The sequence below is a fragment of the Cuculus canorus genome, chromosome 2, assembly GCF_017976375.1.
Source record: "Cuculus canorus isolate bCucCan1 chromosome 2, bCucCan1.pri, whole genome shotgun sequence".
In the NCBI taxonomy this organism is placed as follows: Eukaryota; Metazoa; Chordata; class Aves; order Cuculiformes; family Cuculidae; genus Cuculus; species Cuculus canorus.
Genome location: NC_071402.1, coordinates 116,791,741 through 116,805,181, shown reverse-complemented (window position 1 = coordinate 116,805,181; position 13,441 = coordinate 116,791,741). Strand labels below are relative to the sequence as shown.

The 13,441-nt window shown below is 38.1% G+C and overlaps 1 protein-coding gene across 8 annotated transcripts in view; it reads right to left on the bottom strand.

Moving 5' to 3' along the window:
• Positions 1–13,441, bottom strand: part of RBMS3 (RNA binding motif single stranded interacting protein 3) — a 725,855-nt gene that overhangs the window by 331,706 nt on the left and 380,708 nt on the right. The gene's annotated exons all lie outside the window — the stretch shown is intronic.

Here is a 13,441-nt window from a genome sequence, read left to right as displayed (position 1 = left end):
TATCTGTCTTTACCTCAAGGAGAATAAGACTGAAAATGAAGTCTTACTAGCAAGTATCACAAAACCCTGGTGAAAGATCACACGTGGCCATTTATGGATGAATATGAGACTTCAGGAGAGTAAGGAAAATAATTTTATTTTTCAAGTCATGGATATGTCTTGGAATCTGCTTCACTGAGAAGAACTCCCTCTAAAATGTCCTTTCCCAGATTTTTTAGAAAAGCATTACTGGTACTCTGATAGATCGGGCTTTTACCTAGAAGACTCCACGGAACAACACTTTTGCCACCAATGAAGGATCTATTACCAGAAAAGATTATAATAAAATTGTATCTTTTAATGGCAAAGCAACACCTATGAACCAACAGTTCATCAATTATAAACCACTGAAATGTATACTAAGGGTTGGAAGGCACCTTAAAGATCATATAGTTCCAGTACGGCAGGCCAATTTTTATTTGTTTAATCTTTACGAACAACAATATAAATTGTTAGTGTGTGTTAGTGGTGTTAGTGACTTCTACTTCAAGTTCAGAAACCAGGACATGGAAGACCTTGCTGCAATTCCCTTCTATGCTTCAGGAATAAAAACATGTCTCCTACTACACACAGAAGGAGGCTAAGGGCAGGTAGAGCACCATACTTCCTACACAAGGCCACACTCTTCTCTGTCCTACCAGTCTGTAAACATACGCAGCAAACCAGGAGAAAAAATAATATTATAATTATAAAATAAAACTTAAAATTATAAAATTATAATTAAAATTATAACTTAAAAAAAAGACAAAATTACAAAAAAAAAGAAAAAAAGAAAAAAAGAAAAAAAAGGCAGGAAGCCAAAAGGGGAATGGTGCCATCAGTCACAGGGAAAAAGGTACTTTTGGGTTTCAGTCTGGGAACCAGGAAACACTTAAATCTCTCATGAAGGGGGAGCAGCACCAATGAGAAAGACTGGGCAAAGCCTGCCTGAACATAATCTTTGGTACCAGCAAAGATTTGCGGCTTTTTTGTGCCTGACAGAAAGTTCTCAGCTGAAGTTTCCACACTGAAAGTGACATGTAACCACACAGCTCTAAAGGCCGCTGTCTCTAACTCTCTGTACTCTGTTTTCATGACTGATGCAAAGTGAGATTTTCCATTTTCACTGTTTTTCCTTTCCCTAAGAACCCATAAAATCATTTGTTCCCACTTGACTTCCATTTTAGAGAGGAAAAACACGCTTTGCTTTATTTTATTTCAGATTGAAAGCAGTAAGAAGAAGGGCGAACTGACCTAAAGGCACTAAGAGTTTGTGCAATTTAAGTTAAGCCTCAATTTAACCATCTTTTAGAAACAAAGAAAAAAAAATCACAAACTCTCCTCCACATATCCTCTTTTTCTTACTGGTTCTTTAGATCGGCTGGATTTTGTGCTCTGAAGGCAGGGACAATTCACTGTAAACTGCATCATCATGGGTACATGGGCAGGTAGACGAGAGTCTATCTTCCCGTAGCTGGCTCCTCTCCAAACACATACAGAACAGATTTAATGTTAACCATGAAATCACATGCTTTTCTAATCTCGGGTGTTTCTAGAATTGGGACCTTTAAACTCACTTATGTTTCACTTAATTTTATAATTCTTCACAGCAATACCCGAAGTTGACTTTGGCCTCAAACACACCAGACCACGTATCTTAATTTTAGCAAAGCCAATTCTCTGCCAGTCTGAGTTACGGTGTTCAGTGGGCCAACTTACCCAGCAGGAAATTTGGCCCTGCGGTGTATGTTCATTTATTTGATTTACTTAGATTTAAAATCTAATACATAAAAAACGTGAAAAAAACATGCCTATCTTGTGCAGTAACGTGTCTCTGACAGATACACGAAAAAAAAGAAACCAACAAAAATCAGTGGCTAATCTACAACCCCAAAAAAAACTAACATCCAGCCTCCATTTCAGTCCAACCATTCCTAACAAACTGATATGTTGTTTCATCCAAGATACCTGAGAGCTAAAGGTTAACATTTCTGACCAGTAAAGACAGGCATTTGTGGTTCCAGTGTTTTAATTACAAATTTCCCAGAGTTATTTGCTACATACTGTAATCCTCCTAAAACTTAGTTACGCTAGCGACTTTACTCACAGAAGTAATTCTGCTCAGCTCAGAAGAGGTTTCCTCCAGCACGTAAAGTTACATGCATACCTTCATGTTTACAACAACAGACATCAGAGTGGTAAGAGGCACCACACTAACAAACACTGTTATAGGCAATTAGCCATATGCAAGCATTTTAATCTACTGCTATAAATCTTCAGCACTACCACAAGAAAGTAATTGGAATTAATTTGGACACTGTTTCCCTAAATATTTCAAGTAATTATTTTACAGTAATCAGAACATCAGTTCTGACGAAGAATGTTAGTTTGTGTGCTGCATGAAATTAGGAAGGTATTTTGTTCCTACAAATGTAGTCATATTTTTTTCTTACATGTATGGAGAGTGGTATGTTATGTCTCCCCTCCAGAGTTGTTTGTCTTTCAGTTTCTGTGACCTTTCGCTGCTATTTGATTCACCCAGAAGTACCAAAAATGTATTCTTCAGTGGAAACACCCATAGAAATAAGAATAAAGTGCATCACAAGAGCTGGCCTCGTGTTTTCTTATATTTAAAGATAAACTACTATAAAACCCAACAACCTGCATACCTGTTCTGCACACTACTAGAATCATTAATGTAAAAAACAACAGGTATGGATCAGCTTGTTGTGATAAGCACTGTTTAAGTTCCTCCTGAGCTATGTTGGACAGATCAAAATTCCATCAAAAATTTCAGTCAGATACAGATAATTCAACAACTGAGTTCATCTCAATGCCTTATTACCAGCCCTTCAACGTAATGACTTTATCATTAAGGATAATCTACTGCCTCACAGTATCCAAGAGAACACATAGTATCATAGAATTATAGAATCATAGAATAGTTTGAGTTGGAAAGGACCTTAAAGATCATCTAGTTCCAACCCCTCTGCCATGGGCAGGGACACCTCCCACTAGATCAGGCTGCCCAAGGCCCCATCCAACCTGGCCTTGAACACCTCCAGGGATGGGGCATCCACAACTTCCCTGGGCAACCTGTGCCAGTGCCTCACCACTCTCATCATGAAGAAATTATTCCTTATGTCTAGTCTATGTAATGAATCTCTAAGACGGCTACCTCAAGCATGTGTCTACTGAATTTCTGAACTGAAATCACTATTCAGAAGATTTCCTAACATAAAATTGTGTTGCTTCACACTACATTCTTCCCAAAGTGTTACCTAATCACATAGTAAGAACAAATAACATTGTTTTTTTAAGAAAATCCTTTAACACCCTTATATTCCATTATGCTTTTGATGTTTTTCTATGTAATAATTTTCATTTAAAACCAGGTGGTCAGATATTTCACCATGAGAGTGGTGAGACACTGGAACAGTTTGCTCAGGGAGGTTGTGGATGCCCCATCTCTGGAGATGTTCAAGGCCAGGCTGGATGGGGGCTTGGGCAGCCTGATCTAGTGGGAGGTGTTCCTGCCCATGGCAGGAGGGTTGGAACTGGATAGGCTTTAAGGTCCCTTCCAACTCAAACTATTCTATGATTCTATGATACTATGATATTTCAAAGAGTATTTGTGAGCAGCACCTACACAGACCAGGACTTCAGCTCATTACAGAAGCATCCATGCAATGAGATTGTGACCAGTAGTCTTCATTGGTTCTCATAACATGTAAGGACTGACAATAAAGTTAGAAGGTTTTAAAACTCCAGAAAGTGGTATTTCCCCAGAACAGGCAGTAACCTGTGGAACCCATTGTTACAGCCTGCACTGATAGCCTACAGAGTATATCTCTACAAAAACCTGTCAGGCAGCTTCTAGGATGGAAATCTGTCACAAAATTAAAAGCAAAACCACATTTGTGGCCCTGGAAGTCATATATTGCCAAAGACTCAGAGAGGCTACCAGAGCAGTACCATTGCATGGTGTCCCTGTTTTAACATCAGGCACCTCCACAGCTGCCTGTCTGACCCAGCCCAGCTGTTCTTACATTCCTAAAGAATACTAATTTGGGAGCAGAAATACCTTCTTACAAACATAAACGTTTTTACCTTCTCTTGCATATATTAGTTTGGGGTTAAACTGTTGAAGTCATGTGATATCCACGATTAAAATTACAAAGGTCGCTTAAAAACACTTCACTTGTAAACAGCGTTAAAATACACCGCGTCACATGGAGGGTAGAACTAAGGGAAGATCCTAAAGTGCACAGAGAAACAATCTCCCTGCTCAGTGCTGGCTATGACCTATGTCAAAAATCATGTTCAAGAGACCCATCCCCCCGCATCCCACATTTTCTGACAATTCAGCAGATGCGGGAAAGATGCAAGCAATGCAGAATAAGCCTTTAAGGTACATCAAAGTTGCAGCATCAATATATCGTTTCAAGAGCTTACAAGCCGGCGGTCGATCAGCACTTACACTGCAGACAAAGCTCGACCTGGTTGTTCCCAGGAAGTTATTTGATAAGTGCTGTTAAAACAGAGAGAGTTTCTGAAGGAAGCACTTCAGCTGCAAGTGATAGCACTTGCAAGATGTGGGAATCTTACCCACTGCCCACAATGGTCCCAAACTGATGTGAATTTGCTGCCTCACAGCACACAACAGACCCAAGCTTCTTCTGCTTCTGCCTGCGGGAAGCTGGGGATGCAGGGAAGGCGAGTGGGTGACCAGGGTTAGGAGGCAAGTGAGACTCAGCCAGGGTCTACCTCAAGGCAGAGGAACCAGGTGCCACACATTCTGCTGCTGGAGGCAAATACCAAGGTGGGAAGCCTACCCAGGGATGTCCACCAACGAGAACTGCTGGGACAAGAAAGGATATCCTGGGAGGCCAGACTTTTCCATGTCGTTACAGAAAACAAAATCCTCTAGGATAGGCATGTCTTATCCTGTCCTTCAAGACAGCCTCCAGACTGGCCATGGCAAGTTCTGTAACACAAAATGGCCATTAGACCTGGCAGGCTGAGGCTCTCATTGCTCACCCACCTCAGTGCTACGCACGCTGCCGTCCTCATCTCCAGGACACTACATGCACAGGACTGTACAAGACACAGCTTTGGACCGATTCCAATTGAATGTTTTAAATAAACGTGAAACTTGGGATTTAAACTCAAGTAACCACCATACAGAATTCTTCCTTGCTTAGTTAAACCAATGGAGTTATCATCTAATTTCAAAGTTCAGAGCTTAATAATTATACCTCCAGTGTTAAGGTTCACTCAAGGCCTCAAGCATCGCTCAGAACACAACCCACTCAACTGAAAACAGTCTGCATTTTTGGGCATTTAGGTAATATATGCTTTTATAATCAGGAACTTTTGTACTGGGATGAATTTGACCAGCAGTAATTGGATTTAGATAAGAAATTCTAAGGCTCTTTCATTCTTGTGAATTAATATATAAATAGCATAACTGGGTTTATTTTGTTTAAAGCAGACTCTATTAGGAAAATCGTGGATTTCATGAGGGGGGGAAAAAAAGCCCACATTATGAAAGCCTGAAGTACAGAAGGAACTGCTGCTGGGTCTCTTGGAGAGAAGTTATTCCTATAATACACCGCCACATGAACCTATGACATCCAAATACACACAAAAGAGAAATTCACTCAGAAAGAAAGTTCTGATTTGTATGTTCATTTCTGGGCATTTCATCAACTGCACGACATTTCCAATGCTTGTATTTTTTCTCAAAAATATAAAGCATCACTATTCTATGCGTTGACAAGGATTGAGCTGCCTTGTTGCTGCTTTTCGGTATATTATTTTTAATTTAAAAAGGAAAAATCAAGACTAAATTTTTATTAAGACAAAAATTACAACAATAAATTTCATGCCATTCAAAGCATCTTTTATTTTCACAGAGCAGCACATGGCTTGGGGAACAAACAGAAAGAGGTAGTCACAGGGAACCTACTATGTACTGGATTAACAAGACTGTACTTCTGTAAGAGTTCAAGCGTAAGCTGCTCTGCCTTCTCTACTTACTCCAGTCTGGCTGCCAAGTTCACAAAAAAAATCATTCCTTCAGTATATTCCTTCAGCAATTTAGAGTAACAATTTGCCCAAGCTTTTTAAAAACCACCACAGATAAAAGCAGGAGGGCTCTTAAATGCTTTGGTTAAACATCTAAAACAGCCCTCAATTTTCAGAAGGGTTCTGAGTCATTAGTGCTGAATTCTGCAAGGGCAGGTGTTGCTCAGCAATTCTGTAAGTTGGACTACGTATTTCTGTTTGTAACAATGCAATTATGAGCCCAGTTTTAAGTGGACAGTAACAAATACTGTAACATCTCTGAGGACGGAATTTTCAGGAGAATGCAAGCTGATGAACCGCTGAAAGTACACATATTCAATAATATCTTCTGATAGATGTATTTACTACTAAGGCTATAGTGATTTGACTCATACATGGGCCTAGGATTCACCATCACCCCATGTCCACTGAACATATATTTTTCAGTATTACGAGAGAAAAAAGCTACAAAAAAACACACTCAAATATATATATATATATGCCTATGAACACTATTATTACTTTAAACAAATAGAACCCCAGATTATACCATGTTAGTATACCCATATATATATATATATATATATATATATATAGTTAGAACCCCATGTTAGGAGGAAAGAACCCAAAAGGCTATTTCAGATTACGGATCGCACCATTTACTTTACATTGAATTTAGATATCATATTCGGGAATCCTGCTTTTCAGGAGAAGATGCAAGCACTATTTAGCTCAACTCACAGGGCTCTAATACAGTCCTGCAGCAGCCGTATTATAACCATTGATGCTCTTTGATTAAAGATAATGTAAAACTTGGTGGGTTTAATGACGTTTCCTTCTTGCAAAATTTCAACAATCTAGGGCAGAGAATGCTGCAAATAAACCTCCTAAAATGTGTGCAGAAATACCTATGACCAAAAAATCCCTCTGCTGTTAAAAAGTTAGCAGTCTTTTCTAGTATCCCTAAAATCTACTGCTATTAAAACACCGGAATGGATCTCACTTTCATCTTTGCAAAAATGATAGTGTCTCACATTCAAGTTTAGAACTGTACTTACAAGACAACGGAGATATTTATCAAGAAAGAGAGAGCCATATTTCCTATTCAAACAAATCTGTATTCACATACTTAAACATTATATGCACATTAACCTCCAGAAAAATAGCCTCATTGAAAGTGTACAGGATCTGGAGACTTATTGTAATCATTTTCAGTACCAGGGAAATTAAGCCAGGTAAAACAGAAGTTAAAGTAAACTAAATTTAAAGAGAAATTAAATTTCTGGAAAAAGAAAGAACTTGAACCTTCAGACCTGTAAGTAGTATATCATTTTAGTAGTTCAAAGGTAACTTGTCCTGTAGCCTTGTTCCTTTCTTTGCCAAAATAAATAAATAAAGATTCTTTGTCTGCATGTAAATGAAATTAAGTGGCTTGATTCAGCACTTGCAGAAATCAAAGGCAGGTTTTTCATCACCTTCAGTAGATACAAGCTCAAATCCTATTCATAGTGCTTATAATAAGGCTACGAATTTGTCACACTCTCGATACCCAAGACAGAATAAAATGCCACTTACTGGAGTGGCACTCCCCATAAAAGCCTGACATTTTACACTGCATTTTCCCCAGTTTGTTGCAAGTGAGACACTTGGCTCTTATCTGCAGGTTTTATACTAAACACAGTTTACTCTGAATTAATGCTATATATTATAGTCATATTGTATCTGTAAGCTGGAATATTGAAGCTATTTAAGACTATTTAAAACATGATTACATATTTAAATTAAAATTCTAACATTTATATTTTGGCTTTGATAGAAAACTATGTTTTTCTCCTCACAGTTCTGCCATGAGAAATAACCAGTGTTAATAATTAATTAGCAAAATATTCTACAGTTGCTAAATTAAACAAAATTCATGCACAAATTAATAACTATGATTTTGCATAGAACACTTCAGTCCTTCTTCTGGGCCATCATTACATCAACTACTAATTATTCCATGTTTGCAAGAATTCAGATGTCTTAAAAAAATAAAATGCAACTTTTGTCTGCAGACATTCAGCAATGCCGCTAAATTTTCTGTATAATGATAGGATGCATTATGGGGAAGACAGCTTAGGGATCTGAAACCCTTCACAGAAAGAGATGTGGTTTACTGTAGCCTGTCACAAATGATAATGCCAAGCACACTCTAATTTTCGAAGAAGTTGAGAGGGTGGTAAAAAAATAAAATCCAAACCCTATCTTTTCTACTATAAAGACACTGCTCATTGGCACTGGAAGAAAAAATTAAGCAGGTTGTCAAATCTGAAGAATCTCCTCTACCCAATAATTCAGTTATCTCAGATACTGTGGATATACACACTCCCTCCCCTCCAACGTGTCATTGCTTTGTATAGAATTTATTTACTTTGCATGTTCTCGCATGCTGTGCTGTCTTGTATCCAGTTTCTCATTCACAATCTTGCTTACTTACAGAGGAGATTCGTTGTTAAATTACAGTTGGTATGAACCAGCATGCCAGCATACCATGATATTAATCTCTAAAGTATTCAATCATTTAACAATAGCCTCATTATTCAAGGGGATTCTGAGCGTTCAGTTTGTGCAGATTTTCTGACATTTCATTAAAATAATTTACTCTTAAAAGAATTTGATGACTGCAACATATTGTATTATCTATATACACACACATATATATGTCTCAATCAGATGGTTCCTCTCCAACAATACCCAATAAAAGAAAAGGAATTAAAAAGAAATAGAATTAAAAAGAAAAGGAATTAAAGAGAAAAGACAAGAATTCCAGCCACCACCAGGGACTGTGAACTCAAACTGATAATTTAAAGCTAAAGAATTTATAGAGTTCACACAGAGGCCATTTGAATCAAATCTGTGAGTGAGACTTTTTGAGTTCACAGAGCTCCCATTTCATTATTTACAAATTAGAAAAATCCAAGTGCTTGGGATGTCTTTGGAAATGACAAAATTTTGAGAGGAACTATTCCATAGGATTTTTACATTGGAAAATACATCTTTCAGTGATTTAACGAATTGCTTCTTGTTCTTCAATATATTTATTTTAGTTCTTTTATTTCCAAGGCTGGAATGTCACAGTTGTATTAATTTTCCAAAGGCTGAACTTTGACAAAAGTGGTTCAGAGGAACACATTTTTCTCTGCCTGAAATCTTCAAGGAGAAACAATGAGAGCATGGATTTGGATTTTTATAATTACATGGACAAAAGTCCATGCTATTTGCCCAGGACTGGGACTGAATACCCCTGGTTTTAAGTTTCTTTGAATTTTATTTAACTCCAGAAGTATATTTCTAAAGGCAATGATTTTTTAGTCCATTTATTTGGGTAACTGTAACATAAAGGCAGCCTCAGGAGAAGGCGTGGAAATGGATTTGATAAGCTATTAGTCCACAGTATTTTTATATACTCATACACATGTAGAACTTCAGGCTTGTAAGAAGCCCAGTTGAACTTAGGCAGGACAATCCACATTACTCAAGGTTAAAGCATGTTTCTAGGCTCATAAATTAATGTGCTTGTAGGGTGTGGAAAGCCCTCCCTACAGCACTGATATGGCAAGCATACTTACACAGGACACACAACCGCGTGTTTCCAGTCAGCAAGTGCTTTGCTTTTCTCAGTGCAAGGTCTGTAACTACTACAGGAATTAGTTTTCAGAGGACAAATCTGTTCTTGCAGGTAACTCACTACAACTCTCAGGCCAGCTCCCACAGCAGGTATCCTTTGAAACTTTCTCTTAAGTGAAAGCTTTGTTATTAATAAAATTCAAACTAGGTGAAGCTGCTCAGCATGTAATGTTGATAATTGATGAATTGTGTGTTAATTTTGTTGTTTTCAAAATGCTTTAAAAACCTGCCATAAAGACCATATTAAATGAAGTCACCTGTCACAAAAGACTTTTACAGGTTTAAGAAAGATATTTAGTTTAGAGCCCTTGTCTATTATATAAATAACTCTTCATTCTTTATCGTCCAAGATGGATATTATTGAACACATCAGCCTCACTGTGTCAGATAGTAAATACCTTTAGAGAGCCTGATAAATGTATTTGGAAAGGCTTATTAAAAACTCTTTGGATTCCAGGAATGTGGTGCCCTCATTCTGGATCCAATGGGCTGCTCCAGTTTATACCAACAGAATAGCTGCCTCATTATTTTCCGTGTTCGGATATTGCGGTTACACTTTAAGATAACACCAAGAGGTAGGGAACATAGTGCACATTAGCATGTCTTGTAGCTCTGTGCTCATCAGTCAGCACGCCTGAGAACTGATGAGCCTAAGTCAAACAAAATCTTACTCAACCAAAAACTCCTCATTCAGGCTTTGTGCCAGCTTCTCTCACTGCACACCTTGGTGCCGAGTTTCCTACAGAATAAAAGCCAACACTGGTGATTTCTATGTTCTGCTGTGGTTCAGCTTGTACCTAGAAACAGCCAACATGGTTGAGGGAGAGATTAGATAAGCCATGGGATTCACTAAATAATTACGTTCCTTATATACTGTCTCTCATGTACTTAAAAGGACACTTGGTTAGTCCTGCCAGGCAGGACTCTGGATGGAAAGCTATGAAAATAGAATGTACTATGTAATCTGTCCTTTCTGAAATAGGCATAGGCAGATCTGGAGAAAGGAGTAAGAATTAAAATACTTAATGTTTCTGCTGAGAAATTTTACCCTATGAACAAAAGACTCACTGAAAAACACAGCGAAAACATCTTGAAATCTGATCGGTAACACTGTATTTGGAAGCAGATTAGCTTCAGCTCTTGGGAGCCCTCAATAAAGGACTTCCATGTATTATTGGCTTCAGGTGCCTTCAAATAAATTAATTCAATGAGGTACAATCCTCAAACCATATAAAGATATACATGGAAATACTGAGACTTCATTCTGAGTACTGGACATACTTTGAGAGAGAGAAAACTATGATTCATAGGATAAAGGCCAAGGAATATAATACTGGTAATTCCTGTTGCCCTTTAGTACACTAAAAAAGTTATAAAATTAACTTTTGGTATTAAAAATAACTAATAAATAAATGTATTTAAGATATCCTTTTATTTTGTTTTTATAGTTTGAGCCCTTGTGATAAACTCAGGTTGTGTTTTCATGCCTCTCTGTGCAGCCATGAAGGAGAGAAACCTACATTTTTTTAAAAAAATGAAATCTGAGATTCCCATCTTATCACATGCCTTGGGATTTAAGGGTTTAAGAAACAAATATTGTGAACCTCGCAATAAAATTCTGAGGCTTGGCAACACCAAGGGCAACACCTTCATCAAATATTAGTGATACATCCCCAGCTAGGGAAAAAGATCCACTGTTTGGCAGTTGATGTTTTGGGTCCCAGAAAACAACCTTACAAAGAAAGTAAATAAATAAATAAGTAAAATAATAACAATGAACAAATCCACCCTATGTTCTATTCCCTGCTTTATAAAAAGAGACGGATTTAAAGATTTATGAAAGCCCTAGTGCTGATGCTTTACTACTGCTATCACACACATAAATGGCAAGTATATTCTATACAGATAAATTATATTCCAGCAGCCAAAATATGATCTGCCAAATGTGCCGGGTTTAAAAATTAATAACACAAAATTTACAATTATTATCTCTAGTGGCAAGCTGACCGCTTTTTGAACGTCCCATCAGAAGAGGGAAAGAATAAAACCAATGTAAAAGGGGCAGTCTTCACGGAGTCAAAGACGTTCTACAAGAAACAGAGCTGCAAGTTTTTACAACTGCAAGTTTTTACAACTACGTAAAACAGAATTCACATTCAAGTCAGTCTTGAATGCACCCAATGGGCAGCTCTCATAAACCAAGCACTTGCAGTATTGGGCCATGCATTTACACATTCCTGAAACATCTTATTCATCAACAGCATTTGCATCCTTTCCTCTCGCTTACTCAGACCACGGGAGCTTCCCACCCTTCCCCTTTCTGCTGTTTAAGAAAGGAATTTCTCAAACGACCAACATCTTGAATAAGAAGCTAAAGCAAAAGAAAAGGTCTGCTCCAGCTATTCATTTCCCATATGCCTCTGTCCTCCGCTTTCTTTGGGCTTGCTCCAGAGACCACTGAGATCAAGAGAAAGACCTAGGGATTTACCCTGTTCAACAATTTCTGGGAGCCATTAAATGTTACTCTACATGCAGCATTCCATTTTGTAAGACAATTTCCTAAGTTAAAACTTTAGTTTCTTTTTGATTCCCACATTCTCAGGACAACAGCTCCTTTGTTCAAGCTTCCATGTTTATGGGAATGTTATCTTATCTCTGGTTTAGCCTTTAATATTGAGCAGAGTCAGAAAAGAATCATCCTCTTGTTCGAGATTTAAAGATTTATGTCTGCTTACATTTTTAAGATACATAAACATACAAACATACTTACAAAGTCTAAGCAAATCTACTCTTATTAGGGTTGTTATCTCAATAATGATATTTAACACCAGTTACAGTTCAGTTCCCTTATCTCCCCTGTGAAAAAGTTTTTTAAATATCAGTTAGGAGAGCAAAATGACAGCGTCTTATGGAAGACAAGCTCTTTCCACCCTGTCTCCTAGGGAGAAGCAAGGCTGCAGCAGCAAGAAATCAGCAAGAGAGAAGAAAGGGTAGCAAACCATTACAGTGTGCAGGAGGACTGTCATAGCCAGTGGGCCACCTAAAGCTGAGAGAGGCACTCCGTGTCACAGTGAAGCGCTGTGATTAAGAGAAGGGACCCAAACGTGTAAGAGTGCATAATGGCAGAAGAAACTTACCCTAGTCTGAATTACCAACTACACCTGCACACAGTGAGGAACACAAGGATCTATCCATGCTCACACTGGTTCTGCAGGAGTGCGTGGAACTTCCTAGGCTAGCTTTAATCTAGTCCCAGGTTTCCTTGCACGGCTCTAAAACCCAGAAACACCCACAATACAGATGTTCTTTTAGGAATTAAATGCACAGCACTGATTCAGTTCTGCGTTTCTGTGCTTCATCTAAAATAAAAAACACTTTCAAAACAAATCACCATTTGTCTAAACCCAGGCAGTCATCTCCCCAACCTTTCCACATCACCCTTTCTAGAGCTTCTCCAGAAGGCCATTCTCCTTCCCATCTCCATGATTACCATGCTCAAGACCTGATCAATTTTGACAGGAAAAGTAAGTCTTTTGAGTCACCCCTCTCTTCTGAAGCCTTTCTATTTTTTAATCCCCGCTCTGCCAATTTTATCTCCTCTTTCCCCCCTCCCCTTCAGTGAAGTTTTTCTGCTTTTTACAAGCTCAGCTCACTGCAGAAAATTGATTTCCCCTAGGATACAGCCATG